Genomic DNA, 21,733 nt, shown 5'->3' on the forward strand with positions numbered 1-21,733 from the left:
ACTGGGAGATGAAGAAGCTTGCACAGGATAGAGTAGCATGGAGAGCTGCATCAAACCAGTCTCAGGTCTGAAGACAACAACCACATTCACTCACAACACAGAGAAACCATGATACCCTGATATAAAATTATGAAATGCTTACAGGTACCAAGATGAAGATTAAAAAATGAAGATTACATCAAGAACAGTTGAGAGGCCTCAACAGCAAGTAATGTTTGACCACCTCAACAGCCCAGTGTGCCGGCACGGTATCTCACGGTTTCTCCCCTCAGCCAGGGCATTGGCCGCCCTTCGTAATGAAATAATAATAAAGGAAGCAGAGAGAAGATTTCAGCGGTGGAATCTGAACGATGTTTAGCGACATCCACACAGAACCCAGGTGAAAAAATGAATTAGTAACACATCGAAAGAAAGAAGTCAAATTAAAACGAAAAAGTGGTCACGGAGTCTCACTCAAAGGTTCCTTTTCAGTTACTTGCAAGTGTTTTTCCTTGGTGGCTTGACTGGATCGCGGAAAGTCTCGTGATGTCGGCTGAGCAGAGATGTCATTAAGAAGTAGCGGTTTTAAAGGCTGGGTAGTCGACAAGGCCGGGAGAGTGGTGTTGTGACTCCATGTCCCGCCAAAGCGCATCCGAATGACGCCACGCTGCACAGGATGACACGGCTGCCAGTCGACGTCACGTGTTTTTCAGGGCCTGATTGCAATGTTCAGACTACCCATTTACATCATCCACCGAGTAATCAAAAGTAGTAGTTGTGAGTCTTGAAGTTTATCATTGATACGGCTTCACAGTTATGCATGAAAGTGAAGTATCACTTGCGCTAAGTTAAAGTCTTTCGGTAGCAAAAATATGCACTCGACGGCTGACTGAAAACGTCTAATCGTTCCCGAGCTGCTCAAAATTTCATGTGTAAAAATTTAAGACTCCAAATTGATGCTTCCAGATTGCCAAATGCTGCCCAGACTCATCACAAACTGTCCACCAGCACCGGTCACGTGAAAACGACTGACCACAAAAGGCCAAGAGGCGCAGCGGCACTGCCCATTTTAAATCTCGAGACATATTAGACGATACCAATGCTCTCGACTTCTCATTAATTTATGTAAAATCTCAATCAGCGAAACTGCACTGTTTTTCTCTAAACGTAACATACAGTATGTAAGAAAAAAGTATGGACAAACTTCCAGGAAGCATTCCTCGAACACTGATGAATAAAATGTGATAATGAACATCGATATGGAACGCTTTCTTTCCATGTTAGATTTTATTCGTAATCACAGTAATCATGTAATCACACGGGAAAGGAATGTATCTTCACAGAGTGAAACACTTTCCTTAAAGAAATGTTCTAGATGTCCTTCGTCAACAAGAATACACGTATCAGTCTGCTGTCGCATCGAAACCCTAAAGTGCTTATGTATGCCTGGAGATGTGCGTATTGTTGCAGTGCCTTCCACGATACGGGCACGAAGGCTCTACACATCTTGTACAAAAGAGCTTTAATGACCCCACAAGTAAAAGTGTAGTGGTTGTCGGTCCGGAGACTTTGGAGGCCAAGGAATTTGTCCATCTCGAGCTACCAGTTCGTTATGTTGAAGCCTACGTGAGCTAGCACTGAAACGAGGAGCTCCACTGTACATAAAGTACATGTTTTGTCGCACTTCGACACAGGCAATGAGTTGAGCGACATCTCAACATTACCTTCGTTCAGATGCAAAAAGAAAGCACTGTCGGTGAACTTAAGAATTCCAGATTACCGCGTATTCTAACCAGACGTAAGCGAAAGGGTATTTTGAACATTTCATGAAAGAAAACGTTTCATGTAATCTTGAAACGTTCCGTTTTGTGTGTTTCTCATGAATAACGTGGTGATGACTAGAAGTAGAAAATGAGCTGTAACATGGAAATAAAGCGGTACCGACACGTCTACATATGTAGCATTTTAATACTGTATGTGCGAGGAAAGTTTCCTGAAAATTTGGCCATTGCTTTTTGTTATTCCTGTAATGGAATGTGCGCCTCCCTACTCTCAGTTAAGGTGCACCACAAATACATTTTTTCCGCAATTTGATTGAGTACCTCGTCAGATATTTCATCTACCTGTCCAATCTTCAACATTCTTCTCTAGCATCACATGTGCAAAGTTTGTATTCTCTTCCTGCCTGAGCCGCTTATCGTCATTTTAGGGTCTCATTTCCCAATTCCCTCAACGTTGTTCCATTTAATTGTACACTGTTTAGTTAGCGTTGTGGTGGTTTTGCTGTTTTGTTGATGCTAATCATATAAACTCTTTCCAAGACAGTATATGTTGTGATCACATGCTCGTTCAAGTCCTTTGCCGTCTCTGACAGATATCAAAGCTTTTATTTCGTCTCCCTGAACTTCAATGGGCCTTCCATATTTCTTCTTGGTTTCCTTTTCGGCCTGCCAATGCAGAGGCCGAGTCACATCGAGGAAACTTTACGACACTGGATTTCTCCCTTACTTTCCTTCTATACATATCGGCTACTGTAAGTACAGCACGGTTTGTTTAAAGCTTAAAAGTTGTAAGTAAACACTAACGCATTGTATTTCATCATGGATAAGATCAGAATTTCAAAGAGTATAGTCCAGTCAAAACTGTTTCAAGGTTTCCCTAAATATACACATGCTACAAACGCAAGTTTACTATCCCCAACCTATTTTCTAAATAATACGGGGGTTCAGTTTTATAAACGTTGTCTAGTCAGTGCTGTGCCTCTAGGATGGCCTGCAACAGAGTCTACTGAAAGTATTTCGTGTCAATAGGTGGCATCAGTGACTTATTAAACTGATGGTTTAATGGTATTCAAACATGTCAGCACCTGTATTCATTGCCGGCCGCGGTGGTCTCGCGGTTCTAGGCGCGTAGTCCGGAACCGTGCGACAGCTACGGTCGCAGGTTCGAATCCTGCCTCGGGCATGGATGTGTGTGATGTCCTTAGGTTAGTTAGGTTTAAGTAGTTCTAAGTTCTAGGGGACTGATGACCACAGCAGTTGAGTCCCATAGTGCTCAGAGCCATTTGAACATGTATTCATTGACATATCTGTCTTCAGACAGACCCATTCAGAAGACAGCATATGTCTTCATTGAATTGGAATGATTACATTCTTTAAATTTGAATCGTTTCTCCTATCTCGTATACAGTTTTGTCGTGACTGGCTCTCCCAAGAATTTCAGTAATTCTGAGAGTAATGTTTCCAGTGTCATATATCCAATCTCATCTTTCTCCTTTTCCTCTTTTCTTTCTTCAATATTTCCCTCAAGATTTTTTCCCTCATCAAGGAAATTTATATATTTGTTCTACCTTTGGGAAGACACTTCTTTGCGTAGTACTGGTTTGGAGTCTGAGCTATTTACATGCGTACAGCTAATTCTGTTATCTCCAGCCTCTTCAGTTCTCCTATAGGTGGTATCTGGCTATTCTCGAGCTACTCCTACTATACAGGGTGGTCGGAAATTCCCGTTACAAACTTCTAGGACATGTAGAGGGTAGTGAGAACACAATATTTTTAGTAGGAACCCACGTTCAGAATCGTGTAGTACCTGTTCTACGACAGTTTCAGTGCAGATGATTATCCCATCCACACCCACGTGAGGAATGTACTTAGCCGTGACCCAGTACAATTGTTGTAATCCATTTGAAAAGAATACTGACTCGTTCCGTTATTACTTACGCATTTGCATTACAACTTACACCTTATGGTTTACATTAGTCGACGACAACAAGAGCCCAGCATCTACGGCAGCAGCCGCAACGTACGGATGCATTACAACAGCGGCTCGATGTGGCGACCACCAACGTTGTTACACACATTGTACCCCCAAAGCATGTTGTGGTACACTCTCTCCATCCCACCTGGTGTCTTTTCAATGTCTTGCGCAGCGGCCAGAACTCGTGCCAGCAGATCTTCCTCTGTCTCTACAGGTGTATCATAAATTAGGTCCTTCATACGACCCCACAAGAAGTAGTCCTTAAAGGTTAAATCCGGCGATCGTGGCGGCCACGCGCTTGGATCACCACGGCCTATACATCTTTCACCATACCGTCTGTTGAGATGTTTCCGGTCAGTCAGTGAAAAATGAGGTGGTGCTCCATCATGCTGAAACCACATTTTCTGACGGACATTCAATGGCACAGCTTCCAAGAACGGGTCCATTACGTGTCGTGGGAAGATTAAGTATGCGGGACCCGTGAGCTTGGCTGGAAGGAGGTATGGTCCAATCACATGACTGTCCAGAATACCTGCCCACACGTTATTTCCAGTCCTGTCTTGAAATCCCAGAACATGCGTGGTATGAGGGTTTTCGTCCGCCCAGACATGGCTATTTTGAGCATTCAGAACACAATCCTTTGTGAACCTACATTCATCTGTGAAGAGAACTCGACGTGGGAACAGGGGGAAGTCGATGCAACGGCGGAGGAACCATGTGCAGAAGGCAACGCATTGTGAAAAGTCTGCTGGACCCATAGCGTGTACCCTTTGTAAGTGCTACGGATGTAATTGTTGCTCATGCAGGACGTCCAAGACGGTACTGTGACTAACAGCCATTGCACGCACAATTGTTCGCGAACTCGTTGACGAGCTTCCTTCAATGCGACGCAGTACACCTTTTTCAAATTCGGGAGTGCTGCGTCGCCGTGGAGCATCACAGTCCTGCCTCCTCACGGTGAAGGTACCCGTTTCTCATAGCCATTGTGTAATTTGGGCAAACAGTTTGTGCGATGGAGTGTGAAGGTGTGGAAAACGCTTGTGATACAGACGACTAGCTGCGCTTCCGTTACCTCCAGCTTCGCCATACACAAGGAGCATATCTGTGTATTCCGCTTCCTCAAACGATGATGCACAGGTACGGACTCGGTCTCACAGCAAAGCTGGCAATATGTGTCATCTGGGGATCGTTTGACGTAGTACACATCATGGTGTCTACCCTGTTGCACACCTGCACAGGGAACCCTGAGACGTTTCTCTTGTCCTAAGCAGACGTTGACGAGGTACACATATGAATTGAAACTGTCGTAAAACGGAAACGATACGATTCCGGACATGGGTTCCTATTCAAAATGTTCTGTACTGACTACCCTCTACATGTCCTAGAAGTTTGTAACGGTAATTCCTCACCACCCTTCATATTTAGCGTTTCCAATCAGTCTCATTTTCTAGGTTTCCATATTCCCCTCTCCAGCTTCATTTGCTGCAACTTTATATTTTCTCTTTCAATTATATTCAGCATTTTCAGTATCATACAAGGAATTCTATTAAGCCTTCTCTTCCTACCTATGTGCTCCTCTGCTGCCTTCACTACATCGTCTCACAAAGCTACCCATTCTTCCTCTGTCGTTTTCTTTTCCCTTGTTTCAGTCCAGCCTTGCTAATGCTTCCTCTGAAAAAGTCGACAATTTCTTTCGATTACTGCAGGTCCCACCTAATTAAACTTTTAGTTTTTTTCAGCGCTGAAATCTCATTGAGTCGAGTGAAATTGTCTTCATTGATGAATCCCACTTAGAACGGAGACCGATGACCAGCGGAGAGCTGTCTGGAGACGACCCAAACAGCAGTATGTTACTGATCTGGCTCTCAACACCTGGAGTGATGGTCTGAGGTGAAATTTCATTTTTGCAGGAACCCTTTGGTTGTCATTCGCTCCACTGTCATAGCACAACGGTGCGCCGACGATATTCTACCCCTCGTTTTCTTGCCCTTCAAGGCTAACAATCCTGGGCCTATCATTTCAACAACATAATTCCCGTCCTTACACGGCGAGAGATTTTTCTGCTTATCTTCGCGCTTGCCGAAACGTACATTGGCCACGAAGGCCGTAGGATCTCTCTCCGACTTTGAAATTTTGTAGGGTTACAGACAAGGCCCTCCAATAAGCTCAGGATTTCGACGATCAGACGCACCAAGTGGACAAAAGTTGGCATGGATTCTCTCATGAGGACACCCAAAAGCTCTGTCACACAGTGCCGAGCTCGATGTCTGCTTGCCCAAGGGTCATAGGTTACTGACTTGCTCAACATCTAAGGCATTTTCTCTTGAATAAATCGTCCTACTTTCGTGTAATTGTAGTCATTTTTTGTCTCTAAGTGTACATCGTATATGCCGATTTCCTTCTCATTCGGATAAACCTTTTGTGGTGCGTTGTTTTCTACATCTGGCTTCATTATTCTGCGTGGCACTTTACAAGCTTGACTTGCACCAGTCTTCAGTTAGTTTACATATATATTTGCTTCTGCCTCCTTAAAAATAGAGTACACGTGTGCTACAGCTTGTCACTCACATCTAAAGCAGCCAAGTATGCCGACGACAAAGAGTTATGAACGGCTTGTTCTATGTCACCATATGAACTCTCGTTTCATATATGTAGTCATGGTCTATGTACACAGATTATATAAATGCCATTCCTCCTTTTCCTCTTCTACAGACAAAAGTGGTCAATCTGCTAACGTTATCGGGTTGCTCTGGTCAGCTGTTATTTCAATGGCATACTCAAAATCTGGGGTTTAGGACAAGCGTGCTCTCAGGAAGATAAATGGGTGCTGACGTTTCAGTGTATTGATAAACTGTAGAAGACAATAGTTACGACCAGTTATACGAACAATTTCGCTCCTGTTTCCCACATATGTTTACAAAGCGCGTTGGCCTTACTATACATGTATATTTATCACCTTTAACAAATAAAGTGACGTAATATTACTTCTGCTTCCCAGGTAAATGGCTGCATATCTCGTAGACGTCACAGCACCGGTGCGTGCTGATGGAGGAGTCAGAACAAAGTGATGCAGACTACTGATATAGTGGGGAATCATGGAATAAAGCTTTTCCCGCATTTGATGGTGAACTACACCGCAACAGTCCGTCCTTAGTGAACAGTAAGAAGCTACCATCTACATCTACATCTACATCTACATACATACTCCGCAATCCACCATACGGTGCGGGGCGGATGGTTCCTTGTACCGGGACCGATAACCGTAGCAGTCTGGTCCCTTTAATCACACAAACCAAACCAAACCTACCTTGTACCACAACTAGCATCTTCTCTCCCGGTTCCACTCCCAAACAGAACGAGGAAAAATGACTGCCTCTATGCCTCTGTACGAGCTCTAATCTCTCTTATCTTATCCTTGTGGTCTTTCCGCGAAATGTAAGTTGGCGGCAGTAAAATTGTACTGCAGTCAGCTTCAAATGCTCGTTCTCTAAATTTCCTCACTAGCGATTCACGAAAAGAATGCCTCCATTCCTCTAGAGGCTCCCACCCGAGTTCCTGAAGCATTTCCGTAACACTCGAGTGATGATCAACCCTACCAGTAACAAATCTAGCAGCCCGCCTCTGAATTGCTTCTATGTCCTCCCTCAATCCGACCTGATAGGGATCCCAAACGCTCGATCAGTACTCAAGATTATGTCGTACCACCTGTAATGAATCCATAGACATCCCAATCTATACTAGGTAGGTTTAAGTCGCCTCCGACTATTATAGCATGATCTGGGTACTTCTGCGATACAGAATGTAGATTCTCTTTGAATGATTCTAGAATCGTCACGGTGGAACCTGGTGGCCGGTAATAACACCCCACAATTAACTTTATTTCCTGTTAAACGTGTCCAGATAACTTTACAATCACACTCTACTTTGACCTCAGTAGACAAAATATTTTTGTCAACTGCAATGAAGACACTACCTCCTACGGTGTCTAATCTGTCTTTCCGATACACATTCCAACCCTCACTAAATATTTCAGAACTTTCTATCTCAGGGTTCAGCCAGGTCTCAGTCCCGAGAATAATTTGCGCGCCACACGCTTCCTGGAGGGCAGTAAATTCAGGAACTTTATTCCGAACACTCTGAAAACTTACTGCTAATATCTTGATAGTTGAAGAGTTTTTACTCTGAGCGCATCCTGATTTCCCTGCCTGCACGGCGACTGGTGAGTGTTCATCAGGACACCTCGCACTACTGTCTAGCCTAAAAAACGCCCATGCGCATGCCACAAGTACTCTGTTACCATGATATGGGCGGTAGCGTGATGGCGCTTCCAGCGTCACCAAACTACTCTGAATGACGAAGAACGAAGTGGCAGTCCGTCGCTCGCTCTGTGAAGTACCGGGCCTCGCAGGAGAACGACAGGCCCTGCCTGGTGTAAGGAAGCATCAGTATCGAGATGACAGTGTAAAAAGTGAAAATCGATCTGGAATAATTGCTCAGCTTCTTGCCCGACATTTTGACCAAGACAAAACTGCACTGGGTGCTGTAACTGCTCACAATTAATCCTAAAACCCACTGAGTCGAGGTAGCAATGAAAATGTTTTCATGTATTCCAGACCAATCCATTCTTTAACCCTCTTGAACACCATAGACTAGTGTTCGGTGTATCACTATATCCCCAAGCCAAAGACGGAAACCAATTCTAGTTAGGGAAAACCGTCACTGGAACACACAGTACAAATATTCCGACCAAGTTACGCGAGGCTGTCGACCATAAGTGACACAGGAATCTGTCTATTGGGTTCGTTTTGCTCCACAACAATGCCTCAGTTTATAGTGACACATATTGCATTTTGTGCTAACATATTTTGATTTACCACCATTATTCTCCTGACATGGCGTCTAGTGACTTCTTCCTCTGTCCTCTGATGAAGAAACTATTGTGTGGCAGGTACTTCCAGTAAGATCACGCTGTGATATTCGACTTGAAACATATCCTGTACAACCGAAGTGCATGCTTCTGCAAAAGTCTTCTCCAAGTGATCCATCGTTGAGATCAGAGTTGTGGTACTGAAAGATGAATGTGCAGAAAAGGGCCTACTCCATCACGAAATACCGCTTTATGGCTACACACACAATATCAGCAGTTCTATGGTACAATTCGATAATTAATTAAAGTACACGTGAGTGCAAAAATTAAGCTCGAAAATAGCTTTCGTGGGGTGTGATGCACTGAACCGAAGACGGAACGCCAGCACTCGTCCTGGTGCACAGGATCAAAATGGCATCGCCTAAGACTCAGTGGCAGTGCACTACAGACAAAACGTCTGGAACCGAGCGTGTAGGGGGAATGCCATATTGATAAATACTGGACCCGATCCACTCGATGAGCACAACAGCTCTGTCCGGGTTTTGTAGGTTTCCGTTAGCCGTTAAAGTGAGTAATACTGTCCCCTAGATCTCCTGCAAATAAATTACCAGTTGGGACATGAACCACAACCTTTTTATCCCTGGCAACAAATGAACAGTGTCCCCATAGTATAAACTAGTTACAACAGTCAGCTGATTAGTGCAGTGAAGGACAATAACAGTCTGCCTTCCTCTTTCAGAGAAAGGACTAAAACGAGCCAAAAAATAAATAAATAAATAACTGAAACTCGACGAGAGTTCTCAGACAACGTCTAATGAAGATAAGGAGTCAATTTGTCTAAATATTGTGATGAAGGACTACAGAATACCCGACATCTCAAGATGTCAACAGAAAACATATGGACTGGACAGCAGTAAAAAGGCGAGCCACACTAAGCACTAACACAATTATATGTTTTTGTTTACATTATGTAGATTTCCTTACTCTCCTGAAAGACAATAACAAAAACATATCTGGATAGTAATCACCGACAGAACTTGATGGTTGCAGCTGCACATCATTACCTAGATTATTTGTGGAACACTTGTTACACTTGGGGTATAGTCCACAGGTCGCAATGTCACACCACGGCGGCAGCACATCTCGATACCACAGATATTAGTGGTGTCACGCTGCAATCCGCAACGAAGAATGGGAGAGGCTAAAGGAAACACGTCCTCTCTCTTCAGCACGGCAATGCGCTCGCACTGAGGTCACTATACAGCCGAAAGTTGAAGCGCTTTCCCAGCGCTCTGACCTCATCCAAAGCAGTAACCATCATCGAACAGGACTAAGCAGTTATTCACGTCTCAGATAGAAATGTACTCATGTAAATGCTGAACATTTTTCTTCAAGATAAAAATCTGTTAATACACTACTGGCCATTAAAATTGCTACACCAACAAGAAATGCAGATGATAAACGGGTATTCATTGGACAAATATATTACACTAGAACTGACGTGTGATTACATTTTCACGCAATTTGGGTGCATAGATCCAGAGAAATCAGTACCCAGAAAAACCACCTCTGGCCCTAATAACGGCCTTGATACGCCTGTGAATTGAGTCAAACAGAGTTTGGATGGTGTGTACAGGTACAGCTGCTCATGCAGCTTCAACAAGACACCACAGTTCATCAAGAGTAGTGACTGACGTATTGTGACGAGCCAGTTGCTCGGCCACCATTCACCAGACGCTTTCAGTTGGTGAGAGATCTGGAGAATGTGCTGCCCAGGGCAGCAGTCGAACATTTTTTGTATCCAGAAAGGCCCATACAGGACCTGTAACATCCGGTCATGCATTATCCCGCTGAAATGGAGGGTTTCGCTGGGATCGAATGAAGGGTAGAGCCACGGTTCGTAACACATCTGAAATGTAACGTCCACTGTTCAAAGTGCCGTCAATGCGCACAAGATGTGACCGAGACGTGTAACCAATGGCACTCCATACCATCATGCCGAGTGATACGCCAGTATGGAGATGACAAAAACACGCTACCAATGTGCGCTCACCGCGATGGCGCCAAACACGGATGAGACCATCATGATGCTGTAAACAGAACCTGGATTCATCCGAAAAAATGACGTTTTGCTATTCGTGCATCCAGGTCCGTCGTTGAGCACACCATCGCTGGCGCTCATGTCTGTGATGCAGCGTCAAGGGTAACCGCAGCCATGGTCTCCGAGCTGATAGTCCATGCTGCTGCAAACGTCGTCGAACTGTTCGTGCAGATGGTTGTTGTCTTGCAAACGTCTCCGTCTGTTAACTCAGGGATCGAGACGTGGCTGCACGATCCGTTACAGCCATGCGGATAAGATGCCTGTCATCTCGACTTCTAGTGACACGAGGTCGTTTGGATCCAGCACGGCTTTCCGTATTACCCTCCTGAACCCACCGATTCCATATTCTGCTAACAGTCATTGTATCTCGACCAACGCGAGCAGCAATGTCATGATACGATAAACCGCAATCGCGATAGGCTACAATCCGCCCTTTATCAAAGTCGGAAACGTGATGGTACGTATCTCTCCTCCTTACACGAGGCATCACAACAACGTTTCACAGGCAATGCCGGTCAACTGCTGTTTGTGTATGAGAAATCGGTTGGAAACTTTCCTCATGTCAGCACGTAGTAGGAGTCGCCAACGGCGCCAATTTTTTGTGAATGCTCTGAAAAGCTGATCATTTGCATATCATAGCATCTTCTTCCTGTCGGTTAAATTTCGCGAATGTAGCACGTCATCTTCGTGGTGTAAAAACTTTAATGACCAGTAGTGTAAGGGTATCAGCCATTCTTAGATAGTCAATGACAGTTGTAAATTATCAAGCACTCGTGTGCGAAAGGACTGTGTCAGGTCAACTAAATCGTTTTAATGATTCATGTAATGAAGTTAAGTAATAAGTCCTATGTAATCTATCAGAACAATGAAAGAACCCAGAATTATTGCCGGAAAACTGTAGTTTCATTTCGTCATATCAACATTCAAGCAGTTAAGGCTTCTTGGCCCATGGTAATGTGAAATGAAATGTTGTGTGTCTCTCACATTTGAATAATTTGTTGCAAGGCGCATTTATTTCCAACGCCTTAAGGAAACAGCCTATTAAAAGTAGCATTATTAATTCCCAAAAGAAAGACACATACCGAAAAGACTAATGACAGAAACTCACTAAATATACACACACAAGAATATTACACAAACTTTTACAGTTAAACAGGACAAAAGATTATGAAAGAAACATGTTACAAAAAGTTTCATAATTTGCCTGGCTTCACTGATTGCAGTGTGGAGCAGGATTTCTCAATTCTGTTGTCGCCATTTTCTCTCACTCTCTCTCTCTCTCTCTCTCTCTCTCTCTCTCTCTCTCTCCATTGGTAGATCTGGCCTCTGACTATTTATTGATCCAGTTCAGCTCACTCCTACATTTTAACTTACTCGCTCATATTTCCAGGAAGCTCTGCGCTCTCTTCTTTCTGTTGCACCACATGCACTTTCCTCTTCTCGCACATATTCATCAACAGCAGTAGGAATTCCGCTGAATGCCTCCAATCGAACTTCACAACGAAAATGAGGGCTGCCTTATACTCTTTAGGCATTGCGTTTATAAATAGTTTGATCACCTCCCCGCTTTTGTGTGGATGGAGAAGGTTCTGGGTGCGTTTTAAAATCTCCTCGAAATATGTTGCACATAATTTAAACTGTGCTGCAGCGAGTGACAGAGCTCTTATGACGCTCTGTAGACCAATACAATTTCACGATTCCGGACTCTAGCGTTGCACAGTTTTGTATCATTGGCAAAACCTTCGAATTTGCTTCATCACATATATCGTTACTAATGAATTCTAATTTGCTCTGGATTGGCCAGGAGTCAGTAAAATGTCTTTAAATTGCGCCATCTACGTTTTGATATTGAATTCTCCGCTTGCAGTATAAGCCAGTAAGTTTCTGAACCAGATGAAGTGTTTGTCAATAGAGGTTTGTCCGTTGGTGGACGTGGATGCTATTGCTCCAAGTGATTCTCTCATAATGACGCTATCTGGTACCGACCAAGGTAAGTTGCTTGACTGTGATCTCTACCGGGTAGTCTGTGCATTATTGATCATCCTGATCTCTGCTTACCGACATTAGTGGTTTCGCAGGTTGAGGTCGCTCAGTCTGCTTTCTTAACAGTTCACGTATGATTATAATATACTCTTACGTTTGTGCAAATTGTACTGGTTCTGCCGACTTCTATAGTAGTGGCTCCCCCAGATTTTGCGCTATTTGATACAGTGACCTATCAATTTCTTCTACCTTCTCCAATCCCGATTCAATCTGAAAATGCCGCTTACCAAAGTTTTTGCCGTGTTTCCATCAACTGAGTACAATTCAGGATCAAATTTTCCTATTACCTTCTTTCATTTTTTAGAAAATTTCTCTATCCTCTTTTGTTTCATTCCTATCTGCTTTTGCCTTCCTGAGTCTTCTCTCCTGAGCTGATTTCCTGTCTGCCTCTGCTTCCTTCCTTTCTGTTTCTATTTTTTTCCCGTCTGTTTCTGGTTTTCTTCAATCTCCTTTACCTTTCCTATCTCTCTCTTTCCTGTCACTTGTTTGAGCTAGAGCGAAATGTCCGCTGTAAAACCTAAACTTGACCCCCTTTCAAAAGCAATGCTACAGCCACCTATCTCGGGTGCCGGTGCAGTTATGTTTCAGGTTATTCAGTTGCTGACAATGCCTCTCATGTCCGACATGAGATCCAACGGACCTGTAAAATACTCCTGCAACCTAGGTAGAATGCACTCTAATAGCCCTAGCCAACTGAAATAGTGGAATTAGAAAACCTACTACTAGCGAAGAATCGCTAACATCAATCAGATACAAATAAACCATAAACATATTAAAAATCTTGACACACAAGAGAGACAAATTTTCGAAGTGTTACAATCGTATCTCCCAAAATTAATCACATAGAAGCAAAGAAAGTACACTTCGCTCCAGCAGTGCTGCGGCTGTTGAACAATGTGACTTCGGACTGTTTATTGTTGCTAAAACTGATTTTGCATCCAAAGATATGTCTCACTACGCTGTCCTCACCGCGTAAAATCAAACGATTCCACAAGAAAAATCCTGGGAAATGATCGCTATGAACCGAACTTGCCCTCCTGTATTTCTAGTGAGGGAAAACTAATAAGGAATGATAGGGTTAGACTTGCTCTTAGAGGATCGGCTAGCAAGGATCAGTTGTAGGACAATAGCTTGGTTCTGAGATTTAAATTAAATTTTAGTTTTATAAGTCGCTTATTCACTCTAAGATCTCGATAAATATCACATTAAAACGAGAGACGAGGCCAAGACTCAAGTTATTCAATGAACCTGGTAACACAAGTTGCCTAAAAAATCCCAAAAATTGTGAACTGCCGAGACAGTGCATTTCAGTAATGCGAAATGTGACGCTTTCTCAAAATTCGGCAAACGTGCACCCCAGTTGGCGCCAGGACAAGCAGTTTCTCTCCGTCCACGGCAGGAGCAGAACCGCTAGTCTCTCTCCCTCCAAGGCAGGACAGCAAGTGCCCAAAATTTTTCTTCTCCAGACCAAACTCCCCCACATGGAAGACTCTACCGTACGTCAAAAGAATGACACCCGGCCCTTGCCATAGTGACCATTGAAAAAATCAATCTACTTCCATGAATATTGGTTAACTCTACAGAAATTTCCCATTGTTAGTTTACAGAACACGTCTTGCTGTGCAAGACGCTGCCACTTTCCGCACACGTAGCGCCTATGCACATTGATGGGCAAGGCTCATTTAAAGGGAAACAAGTTCAGGAGGGAAAGACAACGAGTTTTGTCACGGTGGCCGAGCAGCGTCATGGCGTCCCATCCCTAGTTCTGCTGACAGGGAGGTGAATACACCACCCACTTTAACAATGTGGGTGAAGTAGAGGCTTGACGGCACTGCCATCAAAGTAAACAACAGCATTTTCGGCCAAAGGATGGAGCAGGGGCTTCCATCAGCCGTTTCCGTAAACAGCTCTACTAATGTTCCGGGGACACACATCCCTTCTCTAGAGCTTCTGAGGCTGATCTCCTGCGGTCAAGCCGGACCACGGGACGAACGAGAATTTGAAACCTTCATCCTGAGGTATCGAGTCTTGTACTTTCCCCACAAATAGCCGTGAACTGAGCAGAGAAATAAACAAATATTTCTCAGCGATGTGAGCCTGTCATGTTACGCATTGTTATTGCTTGAAATCTTTTATTATTATCACATCGGGTGATAAGCTCACGTGGGGACTGGCTAAAACAGCTAATACAAGAGTCTCTTAAAGATAGCTGATTACTAGTAAATATACAACGTATTCGTTTCAAAAGTCATGAAAAATGAGTTAATTACGATCACATTTAAAAACTCGCCACAGACAGATATTTTCGGGTACTAATCTGAACGATCTATGTCGAAGAACATAATTACATTACTGGCCATTAAAACTGCTATACCACGAAGATGACGTACTACAGACGCGACATTGAACCGACAGGAAGAAGATGCTGGGATATGCAAATGATTAGCTTTGCAGAGGATTCACACAAGGTTGGCGCCGGTGGCGACACCTACAACGTACAGACATGAGAAAAGTTTCCAACCGATTTCTCAAACACAAAGAGCAGTTGACCGGCGTAGCCTGGTGAAACGTTGCTGTTAGCCTCGTGTAATGAGGAGGAATGCGTACCATCATGTTTCCGACTTTGATAAAGATCGGATTGTAGCCTATCGCGATTGCGGTTTATCGTATCGCGACATTGCTGGTTGCGTTGGTCGAGATCTAATGACTGTTAGCAGAATATGGAATCGGTGGGTTAAGGAGGGTAATAACGGAACGCCTTGCTGGATCCCAACGGCCTCGTATCTCTAGCAGTCGAGATGACAGGAATCATAGCCACATGGCTATAATGGATCGTGCAGCCACGTCTGGATGCCTGAGTCAACAGATGGGGACGTTTGCAAAACAACTATCTGCACGAACAGTTCGACGACGTTTGCCGCAGCATGGACTATCAGCTCGGAGACCATGGCTGCGGTTACCCTTGACGCTGCATCACAGACAGGAGTACGTTCGATGGTGTACTCAACGACGAACATGGGTGCACAAATGGCAAAACGTCATTTTTTCGGATGAAAACATGTTCTGTTTAGGGCATCATGATGGTCGCATTCGTGTTTGGCGACATCGCGGTGAACGCACATTGGAAGCGTGTATTCGTCATCGCTTATCACCCGGCGTGATGGTATGGAGTGCCATTGGTTACACGTCTCCGTCACCTCTTGTTCGCATTGAGTGCACTTTGAACAGTGGATGTTACATTTCAGATGTGCTACGACCAGGGGCTCTACCCTTCATTCGATCCCTACGAAGCCCTACATTTCAGCAGGAAAATGCTCGACCGCATGTTGCAGGTCCTGTACGGGCCTTTCTGGATACAAAAAATGTTCGACTGCTGCCCTGGCCAGCACATTCTCCAGATCTCTCACCAGCTGAAAACGTCTGGTCAATGGTGGGCGAGCAACTGGCTCGTCACAATGCGCCAGTCGCTACTCTTGATGAACTGTGGTATCGTGTTGAAGCTGCATGGACAGCTGTACCTGTACACGCCATCCAAGCTCTGACTCAATGCCTAGGCTTATCAAGACCGTTATTACGGCCAGAGGTGGTTGTTCTGGGTACTGATTTCTCAGGATCTATGCATACAAATTGGGTGAAAATGTAATCACATGTCAGTTCAAGTATAATGCATTTGTCCAATGAATACCAGTTTATCATCTGCATTTCTTCTTGGTGTAGCAGTTTTAATGGCCAGTAGTGGATATAGCAAGTTATTCCTCTGCTTAAGGCCATAAATGGGAAACTCTCACTGAATGGGTGGTAATTCAGGAGTTAGTCAGTACATTAATACAGACTGTCATTTCCTTAACGTATGAATGTTACCGAGGTGGCCGAGAAGCTAGAGCAGATTGATTCAAATACGCCGAAGTAATGTAGGCGGGTGAACTCAAACTAATGGCGTGCTTGAAGCCATGTGGACTGGGCAGTATCGTAATGACTGTAAGGGAAAAAGTGATGGAACGTGGAAGTTATGACAGTACGCAACATATTAATAGATGCTTCATGTCACATCATCCGGCCTACTTCGTGAGGGAAAGTTTTAGAGATTTCCTGTCAGTGAATATCTATTGTTGGACCTGTCAGTACCTTAGAGACTAAAGTATTAATTTCATGAAATGAAAGTCCAGACAAAGGGAAAACGGTCACCCGAAGAATAGAAATATTTCTTGTCCTCGGAAAAATATTCAGAGTATGACAGTAAAAGAGTTAGCGACGTTTTACAAATGTGGAGTGAGTTGCAAAGAACGCAGTTTGGGGCAAAATGAAAAACTCTTGTGTGAAAGCAGAATAAAAGTGAAGGGCAATAATAAATCGAAACTTTTTCGACTGTAGCCTCCGCTGGTAACGAGAAAAAAACATTCAATATACCGCTCGTGATGGGTGTAATAAAGGCCATAAGTCAACTATAAACCACTTTACTAATCAAAAATATTTTTAATCTGTGGGAATCAAAGCACGTGAAGATAAACAGCGAAACATTGTGAAAGCTGTGTGTGCACAGTTTTATACGTAGTTATGCACGTGCTGTCTCGTGAGAGACGCTGCACTGCCCAAAGACTAAGTTAGGTCATCTTTGCTCTTCGGAGATGAACGTGTGGTAAATGTTGATCGCGAGGGCAAGATACAGAGAGTGCCGGCGGCGTGTCGTGGCAGTGAGCTTTCACAGAGTAGGATACAGAACATGGTGCTCCTGGGAACTATTTTATTGACCTTGTGGAAGATATTACTGTGTATAAAAGGAATGATATAATTATGCATTGAGTCAGATGGATTTTCTGAGAGAGATACCATTTTGAGAAGATTGGGATCTAAGGTAATGCAGAACGTGTTTTAAGTTATTGCGGCAGCATTCAGTTAGGCATTCTTGGTTCAACACGGACATCCGAATTAGGAATTTCTTGTTATTTTTAATAAAATTTCGTAGCAGTCAATGTTAATGGATTTGAATAGTCAATGTTAATGGCTTTGAAAAGGCGAAAAGAATTTGTGTGTTAGAATAAATTTTCATGCTGAGCTACATTTTTATCTTTATCGAGTGTTGATCTTACGTAAATGAAATTTGTCACGAAATATTTTTCATTGTTTGCTAAGTTTTCATTGGTGAAATCTTGTAAACACAATAATGTCAAGAATTATCTAGTTTCTTTTAATAATTTTTCTTGAGAAGAATTTTTGCCTGTAGAGTAACTTAGACTATCCTACTCATTATCAAACTCTAATTCCTAAGGAACATTCTTTTTCATGAGAGATAAATTTTATCACAACCATGTTTGCATTGCATGAATTTAACCGATGGCATTGTTTTACCGCGATTCTCTTTAGATAGTCGCAGCTGAGAAACTGAGACGATATGGAGTTTTGTTGGATAGCACTGAAGATGTTCCGCGTCACTTTCGTCAGAAAAACCTATGGCTGGTACAGCACTGGTCAGCATTACCCCGACGGAAATTTTGGAGTGTTTCAGGAGACGAGAATTGATCAAAGTCAACAACAGGAGAACGACGAAATGGACACGGGTTTCGATGACGCATGAGGTTACCTTCGTGAAAAAATACAACATTTGATGATTTCATAAATTTTTAGGATAATGTGGAAGTTTCAGTGCACTGATGTTCATACCTGAGGAGTTCCGAGTAACAAGAACGAAGAGGATGACGAAAAAGAAGAAGAAGAAGAAGAAGAAGAAGAAGAAGAAGGAGAGGAGGGAAAAGAAGTATCGATTCCCACTGTGTCTAAAATATGTCAGACTCGACGTTTGCGTCATGGCACAACTACTCCTTGCAAAGGATGTAGATTAAGTTGTATACTACTGGCAATTAAAATAGCTACACCACGAAGATGACGTGTTGCAGACGCGAAACTTAACCGACAGGAAGAAGATGCTGTGAAATGCAAATGATTAGCTTTTCAGAGCATTCACACAAGGTTATTGCCGGTCGCGACACCTACAACGTGCTGACATGCCGAAAGTTTCCGACCGATTTCTCATACACAAACAGCAGTTGACCGGCGTTGCCTGGTGAAACGTTGTTGTGATGCCTCGTGTAAGGAGGAGAAATGCGTACCATCACGTTTCCGACTTTGATAAATGTCGGATTGTAGCCTATCGCGATTGCGGTTTATCGTATCGCAACGTTGCTGCTCGCGTTGGTCGAGATCCAATGACTGTTAGCACTATATGGAATCTGTGGTGTCACCGCCAGACACCACACTTGCTAGGTGGTACCTTTTAAATCGGCCACGGTCCGTTAGTATATGTCGGACCCGCGTGTCGCCACTGTCAGTGATCGCAGAACGAGCGCCACCACACGGCAGGTCTAGAGAGACGTACTAGCACTCGCCCCAGTTGCACAGCCGACTCTGCCAGAGATGGATGACTGACAAATACGCTCTCATTTGCCGAGACGATAGTTAGCATAGCCTTCAGCTACGTCATTTGCTACGACCTAGCAAGGCACCATTATCCTTTGTTATATTGCTATTATACTTCTGTACAATCAAGAGCGATGTTCTACAATTATGAATTAAAGTTAAGTATTCCAGAAGCTACGTACTTTTCTTTATAGCATTCATTACGTATCCTGTTTCAGACCTCACGCCAGCCTGCGTGAGTTTAAGCGCGTGCCTTTCGGCTTCCTCTCATTGTGTCTAGGCTGTCTTGTCTAGACACAACATTTTTGGCGACTCGGATACAAACGGTCGTATTGCTCTAAATTACTTGTGTAATGGCTTCGCCACAATCTCCAGATGAACTGTCCGAATTTTATCGCTTGCAGAATCAGCAGACGCAGACGTTATTGGATGCCCTTGGACAGCTCGTCCAGGGTCAACGTGCAATGCAAAATGATGCGGCCGCCGCCGCTCCACCGCTACCGCCGCCACAACACGCAGTTGCACCACCTTTTCGTCAATTTGATGCTGCAATGGAAAGCTGGACGGAGTGGTCACGCCAATTTGGATTCCAACTCGCCGCCTACAGAATTCAAGGTAATGAGCGGCAGCCTCACTTATTATCGTGTGTCGGCGTGCACACGTACCGTGTGATAGTGAAATTGTTTCCCCGCCGCGACGTAGCAACTCCGTCCTACGAAGACATTTTGTCTGCATTGGATGCATATTTCAAGGAATCAGTCAATGTAGTTGCAAAACGGTATACGTTCTTTCGTACAAAACGGACGGCCGGTCAAACTAATTGGGAGTGGGTTGCAACTTTGCAAGGGATTGTGCTTTTGAGTGTGAATGTGGACTCCCTTATTCTGATACTATGGTGCATGATGCAATTGCACAGAACGTTTCTGATGTTGGTATCAGGGAACAGATTTTGAAACTCGTCAATCCCTCCCTTCATCAAGTGATAGACATATTGGATAGGCAAGACACACTTGACTCAGCTTAGGAATCATTTGCAACTTCGCCAGCCGTGTGTCACGTTAACCGGCCCGCCGGGCGAGCTGCACGGAACTGTAAACAGCCCTCGCGCCCATCGGTGCAGCCACGTGTGCCGCGTAAGCAGGCAAATACAGTGCTAAAATCATGCCCGCGGTGTGCAACCAGGCATTCGCGTGAGAATTGCCTGTCACGCCAAGCTATTTGCTTTTTCTGTAATAAAAATGACATGTTCATAGTGTTTGCCAGAAAAAGCTCAGATCGGACACTAACAACCATTCCAGGCCCTTTGCTTCGCGCTGGAATCGAACCAAGAATACTGAGGCTCGTGAACCTTCGCCCATGGAAATTCATGCAGTTAATTCCACTCCGCCCAGTGCTAATCTCTCTAAAAGTGACTGTGTGCGTCCCACAAAAAGTGTGCGTCTACATCGCTGGAAATCACGTCATTTAGCGAGTGATTCTATACCAGTGTCTGTTCAAATTGCACAAGACAGTCGCTCTTGTCGTCAGCAGGACGATTAACGTTTTGTAGACTTGGACATTCATGGCAACGTGATCCCATTCCAGCTCGATACCGGAGCTGCAGTTTCACTAATAAATCACGACACGTACAAACAACTGGGCACACCTCCGTTGCGTGCCGCAACTGTTAAGTTAAATAGTTATTCAGGTCAGAATATCCCTGTGTTGGGACAGTGCAGCCTTCTTGCAACATACAAGGGACAAACAAAACTTGTGTCATTTTACGTCCTTTGTGCTTCTGCTGCAGTGAACGTGTTTGGTTTAGATTTATTTCAGTTGTTTAACTTGTCTATAGTCAATCAGGTCCTATCAGTGAACGAGACTGTGCCTTCAGACAGTGTTTCTCGTCTATGTGAAGAATTTGCAGACATTTTTGCACCGGGCCTTGGTTGCGGTACGAACTATGCAGCACATTTGGAACTGAAAGTGAATGTGCAACCGAAATTTTTCAGAGCGCGCAATGTTCTCCACGCATTCCGTGTTGAGGTCGCAAGAACATTACATGATTTGGAATCACAAGGTGTAATTGAACGTGTGCAGGCTTCTCTCTGGGCATCACCCTTAGTAATTTTGCCAAAACCTTCCGGAAAATTGAGACTTTGTGTGGACTTCAAAGCTAGAGTGAATCCACAACTAGTGATTGCAACTTTTCCTTTACCCCGCCCGCAAGATCTTTTTGACGAACTGTGCCCGGGTGAATATTTTTCGAAGTTGGACCTAGCAGATGCGTACTTGCAAATACCAGTGGACGAAGAATCCCAGCGCGTCTTGGTGGTTAAGACGCATCTTGGTTTGTACCGATTCAAAAGACTGCCATTCGGGTGTGCATCCGCCCCTGCATTGTTTCAGCAATATCTGCAAACTGTTTGTGCGTCGGTCCCTACTGCAGCAAACTATCTGGACGATATAGTGATCTCCGGAAAGACGGAAGAAGAACATTTAGCCAATCTCCGAACATTATTTCAGGTCTTGCGACAAAACGGTCTTCGCTTGCGGAAGGACAAATGTGTGTTTTTTGCTCGTGATTTACCATATCT

The sequence above is a fragment of the Schistocerca piceifrons genome, chromosome 5 (assembly GCF_021461385.2).
Source record: "Schistocerca piceifrons isolate TAMUIC-IGC-003096 chromosome 5, iqSchPice1.1, whole genome shotgun sequence".
In the NCBI taxonomy this organism is placed as follows: Eukaryota; Metazoa; Arthropoda; class Insecta; order Orthoptera; family Acrididae; genus Schistocerca; species Schistocerca piceifrons.